Source organism: Oncorhynchus tshawytscha, linkage group LG26 (genome assembly GCF_018296145.1).
Source record: "Oncorhynchus tshawytscha isolate Ot180627B linkage group LG26, Otsh_v2.0, whole genome shotgun sequence".
Classification (NCBI taxonomy): domain Eukaryota; kingdom Metazoa; phylum Chordata; class Actinopteri; order Salmoniformes; family Salmonidae; genus Oncorhynchus; species Oncorhynchus tshawytscha.
The window spans coordinates 53629537-53635845 of record NC_056454.1 but is presented as its reverse complement, the minus strand read 5'-3'; positions in this window follow the sequence as shown (position 1 = coordinate 53635845).

Genomic DNA, 6309 nt, shown 5'->3' with positions numbered 1-6309 from the left:
CAGATCAAAACTCCAAACCTACAACCCATATTTGACCCAAATTAACCAGAGAGATTACAGCTACAAAGGTTTCCTTTTTCCAAGCTACACCGACGGTGCTTTAGCTAACAAATAGCAGAGACCAAAGGACACCATCCAACCTGGAACTGAGCTGCCAGGCTTGAAAGGACAGACCAGATACAACTTCCATTAGCACCGAGGTGTGAAGTAAAAGGTGTCGAGTGGCAGGAGTCTTTGACGCGCCCTCCTGTTTAAGACCATTCACTGGCATTTTCTACAAGAAATCTGCCTCCAGAAATATAAGCTTCCCCCAAGTGGGTGTGACACCTACTCCCATTACCTGCTACACTGCTGCTTGGATTCCACCTGGCGATCTGTTCCCCATCTGTCCTGGTCTGTCTCCCCCTGTCTGGTACAGGTACCCCCACCACACTCCCTCCTCTCTCCCTGGCCTGTCTCCCCCTATCTGGTACAGGTACCTCCACTACACTCTCCCTGGCCTGTCTCCCCCTATCTGGTACAGGTACCTCCACCACACTACCTCTCTCTCCCTGGCCTGTCTCCCCTGTCTGGTACAGGTACGCCCACCACACTTCCCCCTTTCTCCCGAGCTTTCGCTCACCTCCAGCACACACACCTGTTGGGGCGAGTGACTCTGAACTTACAATGGCCCAAGTCTTTATATATTAAAAACATGTATTTTGCTATGTGCCTCAGGACTCCTGCATGCTTTGTTGACTACAAACTTTCTTTATCCAACCGTGGGACAGACTGTTTGTTCTCACATTCGGGACTCTGACTCTCTATTGGTGACACAGACTCTTGGCCTCCCATCCTATTCTAACCACCTCTCACCAGATTTGTATTCATGTTACCTGATAAAATTGCTGTATAATATGATCTTGTTGCCATCTGATGCACATTCAGATGTCATAAATCAGCACTGCGGAGCTCTCCCTGTCCTCTGCCGTGCCTTGATTGTATTACTGTTGATGATATCTGGAAATGTGCATGTATACCCTGGCCCATCTACTGTTGCTAGCCTCAATTCTGACTTGTGCTCTGATATCTGCTTCACTGATTTCTGCTCTCGTAAAAGCCTGGGTTTTATGCACGTTAACTCAAGAAGCTTATACCTAAAATGGATCAATTCAACGTGTGGGTTCACAGCTCCAATCCAGATGTGTTGGTCATTACTGAGACATGGTTAACTTCCGGTGAAATTGCAGTGTGTGAAATTCAAAAATACTAAATTCAAATATTTAACATTCTTGAAAATGTGTTATACATCAAAATAAAGCTTAACTTCTTGTTAATCCAGCCGCTGTGTCAGATTTCAAAAAGGCTTTACGGCGAAAGCAAACCATGTGATTATCTGAGGACAGCACCCTGCTTATAAACACATGAAAATATTTTTCAACCGGGCAGGTGCGACAAAAAAGTAAGAAATAGCGATATAATTAATGTCTTACCTTTTGAAGATCTTCTTCTGTTGGTACTCCAAAATGTCCCAGAAACATCACAAAAGGTCCTTTTGTTGGATAATGTCCTTCTTTATGTCCCAAAAATGTCCATATATTTGGTGCGTTTGATTCAGAAATACACCGGTTTCAACACGCCCAACATGCCTACAAAGCATCTAATAAGTTACCTGTAAACTTGGTCCAAACATTTCAAACAACGTTCCTAATCCATCCTCAGGTACCCTAAAACGTAAATAATCAATCAAATTTAAAACAGAATAAACTGTTTCTAATACCGGATAAAAACAACGTGGAGCACTTTCCTGTTCACGCTCACCAAACAGTAGAGTCCACCTGGAGTGACACTTACAATGAATAGGACTACTTCTTCATTTCTCAAAAGAAAAACATTGAACAATTTCTAAAGACTGTTGACATCTAGTGGAAGCCATAGGAACTGCAACCAGGTTCCTAACAATAAGGGAGTCCCATAAAAATCTATTGGAAAATCCTATGACCTCAATTTTTTTTTTTTTTTTTCCTGGATGGTTTGTCCTCTGGTTTTCGCCTGCCAAATGAGTTCTGTTACACTAACAGGCATGATTTTAATAGTTTTAGAAACTTCAGAGTGTTTTCTATCTATATGCATATCCTAGCTTCTGGGCCTGAGTAAGAGACAGTTTACTTTGGGCACGCTTTTCATCCAGATTTCAAAATACTGCCCCCTATCCAAGGGGGTTAAGGAAGAGTGTTTTGAATACTGATGTTAACCTTTCTGGTTATAACCTTTTTCAGCAAGACTGATCTTCCAAAGGTGGGGGAGTGGCAATCTTTACCAAGGATCACCTTCAATGCTCAGTTGTCCCCACCAAGTCTGTCTCCAAACAATTTGATTTGCTGGTTTTAAGCATAGTACTTTGAAAAAGCTTTTTTGCTGGGTGCAATCGTACTCAATAAGCACCGGCCTGTACCCTACCTGCCCTAAAGCTCTCTCCTGGCCCCTTACACCAAGTCTGAATTTGTCCTGCTTGGTGACCTAAACTGGGACATGCTTAAACCGCCTGACCAAGTCCTAAAGCAATGGGACTCCATAAATCGTTCTCAGATTATCACCAATCCCACAAGGTATGACTCCAAACACCCAGAAAAGGCTACTCTTCTTGATGTTATCCTCACAAACCATCCTAACAGGTATCAGTCTGGTGTTTTCTGGAATGACCTTGATCACTGTTTTTACAGCCTGTGTTCGTAATGGCTGCTCAGTGAAACGACCTGTCCTGATTTGTCATAGACGCTTGCTAAACATTTTTACTGAGCAAGCCTTCCTTCATGAACTGGCCTCTATAAGATGGTATAGAATCAGCTTGATCCCCTCTGTCGAAGACGCTTGGACCTTCTTTTATTATATTTTCAGTGGTATTGTTAACACACCCCCATAAAGAAAATGAGAATTAAAAACAGTTTCAGCCCCTGGTTCGACCGTGATCTTGCAGAGTTACTCCACCTCAAGAATTGCATTTGGCAAAAGGCTCGGCAGATGCATGTTCAGGCAAATTAGAAATATAAGGTTATCCGGAAGGCCTGTCAGGTTCTGACCTTAGTTCCTTTGTTTTGTCTTTTGTTTTAGTATTGTCAGGGCGTGAGTTGTGTGGGTTGTCTGTTAGTTTGTCTATGATTTTCTATTTCTGTGTTTGGCCTGGTATGGTTCTCAGAGGTAGTTGTCAATTGAGAACCATATTTAGGTAGCCTGTTTTCCATTGTGTTTTGTGGGTGGTTGTTTTTAGTCTTTGTGTGTCTGCACCAGACAGAACTGTTTGGTTGTTTCTTTGTTGTTTGTTATTCAGTGTTCAGTTTTTTCATGAAATAATATGAACATTTACCACGCTGCGCTTTGGTCCTCACCTTCTTCCCATGACAGCCGTTACAGAACCACCCACCAAGAAGTCTCCCGTCTGTCCGTCCGGAGCTGCCGGAGTCTCCCGTCTGTCCGTCCGGAGCTGCCGGAGTCTCCGTCTGTCCGTCCGGAGCTGCCGGAGTCGCCCTTCACTCCGGTGCTGCCGGAGTCGCCTGTCCGTCCGGTGCTGCCGGAATCTTCCGTCCATTCGGGACCCGTGGTTTGGGTCCTCCGTCTGAGGTCGGCTGCGAGAGTCGCCGCGTTAAAGAGGCCACGGAGGTGGGTAGAGAGACGGAGAAGGACAATGGTGTTTTGGGGTCCACGTCCCGCTCCAGAGCCGCCACCGCGGACAGACACCCACCCAGACCCTCCCCTATAGGTTTGGCTTTTGCGGCAGGAATCCGCACCTTTGGGGGGGGGAGGGTACTGTCACGTTCTGACCTTAGTTCCTTTGTTTTGTTTTTTGTTTTAGTATGGTCAGGGCGTGAGATGGGTGGGTTGTCTATGTTAGTTTGTCTAAGATTTTCTATTTCTTTGTTTGGCCTGGTATGGTTCTTAATCAGAGGCAGCTGTCAATCGTTGTCCCTGATTGAGAACCATATTTAGGTAGCCTGTTGGTAGGCCGTCATTGTATATAAGAATTTGTTCTTAACTGACTTACCTTTTTAAATTATGAATGATGGGACACTGAAGTTGATGAGACAAGGCCCATGAAGATCATCTCCACAGCACAAGCCCGAGGGGGGCGAAAACCGGACAGGAAGATCACGTCTGTGACTCAACACACTCAAGTGTCGCACCCCTCCTAGGGAAGGCATGGAAGAGTACCAGTGACTCAGCCCCTGTAATAGGGTCAGAGGAGAGAAGGGAGCCGACCAGGCAGAGACAGCAAGGGCAGTTCATCGCTCCAGTGCCTTTCCGTTCACCTTCACACCCCTGGTCCAGACTACACTCAATCATAGGACCTACTGAAGAGACGAGTTCAGTAAAGACTTAAAGGTCGATACAGAGTCTGCGTCTCTCACATGGGTAGGCAGATCATTCCATAAAAATGGAGCTCTAGAGGAGAAAGCCCTGCCTCCAGCTGTTTGCTTAGAAATTCTAGGGACAATTAGTAGGCCTCCGTCTTGTGACCGTAACGTACGTTTAGGTATGTACGGCAGGACCAAATCGGAGAGACAGGTAGGAGCAAGCCCATGTAATGCTTTGTAGGTTGGCAGTAAAACCTTGAAATCAGCCCTAGCCTTAACAGGAAGCCAGTGTAGAGAGGCTAGCACTGGAGTAATATGATCAAAGTTTTTGGTTCTAGTCAGGATTCTAGCAGCCGTGTTTAGCACTATCTGAAGTGACAAAACCTGCCTGTTTTGCATGTTATTTTGGCATTAATACGTGTCACATATCAGTATCAATGTAAAAAATATTTTAAAAATAAAGTAGAAAAGAAAAGTAAAGCTAATAAATACAAACATGGTCTCTTTTTTTGTTTTCTTGAGTAAAGCAGCTCCAAAATGCAGGTGAATCAGCCCAGCTCAGTGCTTTCTGTGGTGGTGGTGGGGAAATAATGCGTATTTCACAGTGATTGGTTCAGTGTTCTGTCACTCATGGGGACACTACGTCATTACTAAGTCTATGGTTAGAGCAAAAAAATTCAAGCCATTTGGGTGCTGCCATAGAGTTACATGAGAAGTGCCCATCCAAAAAGGCTCAAGGTCATTGGCCACAGAAAAAAAGATGTCAAATCCCGTTATATCTACAGTAGCTTTGATTGGACTGATCATGTCAACATCTTTCTTTCAAAATCTCATCATGAATCAAGTTGACAATCTACTGGCAAATCCCTTTTAGAAGAGAAATAATGATAGATCGATAAATAGAATGTATCGGTTCTCATCGGACATAAACATTACACAACAAGGTGGAAATTGCAAATTTAACAATGAGTGGATTGGAAGGAATCAGTGACTGTGGCTTTATGGTCCCAAATCTGGTATTAAAGGGGCTCTTTTCCAAGTTTAAAATGATTAACATTCAATATTGGCCATACTGTCAATGAAGCATGCTTTGTGCTCTGCTCAAAACAACTGTTAACTCAGAACTGCGAAAACTTGACTTCAGTGAGTTCAAGACAACTGGGAAGTCGGGAATAAACGAGCTCCGACTGGGAAAATATGTTTTGAACAGTCATCCAACTCAGAATTGTAAATCTGGCTTCTTTCTAGAGCTACGACCTGAAGATCAATGACGCCATCATGATTCAACCTTGTTTTTTTCCCCCCGAGTTCCCAGTTGTTTTGAAATGAATCCAGAGAATACCAGACTTTAATGACAAAATTTTCCCACGAAGGACCACCATGCCACCTTCCTGTTCAAGTACACATGGCACATGTAGCCTATAACCTGTTTTAGAGAAGTGAAATCATTGAATATTGTAAGAGCTTTCATTGTCTGCTTATATGACATCTTTTTTTATCCTACGGTTCTGACTTGGTGTACAGAGAGAATACTGTAAGAACGGCCCATTTTCTGAATTCTGTCGCTGTACGTTTTCAAAAGTGCTAAACAAATAGTTATATTGTCTACGTCCGTACGTCATGTCTTTATCAAAATTACGGATTGCCTCTTATCCGCTTGTCGTCCCCTTATGCCATAGTTTGTACATCTCAATTGTCATTAGAAACCATATTTGTTTAAGCAAGTCAGCCATATCAGCTATGTTTTTTTTTAAAGGCAGTAAATTAGTCCGCTGATAGACAGGTGAGGCAGTGGTAAGATGTTGGGACAGCTTTATACAGGCCCTAACAGTTTGTGGTCACCATTATAGTGAAATTCATGTATTTTTTTGTGTTGTGCAGTGGTTTTGCTGGCATTTATCCCACTTATTTTATTTTTTGTCCCACCAAGATTGATATGCTAAAATCGCCACTGCCCGCTTCATATTTATTCATACTATGT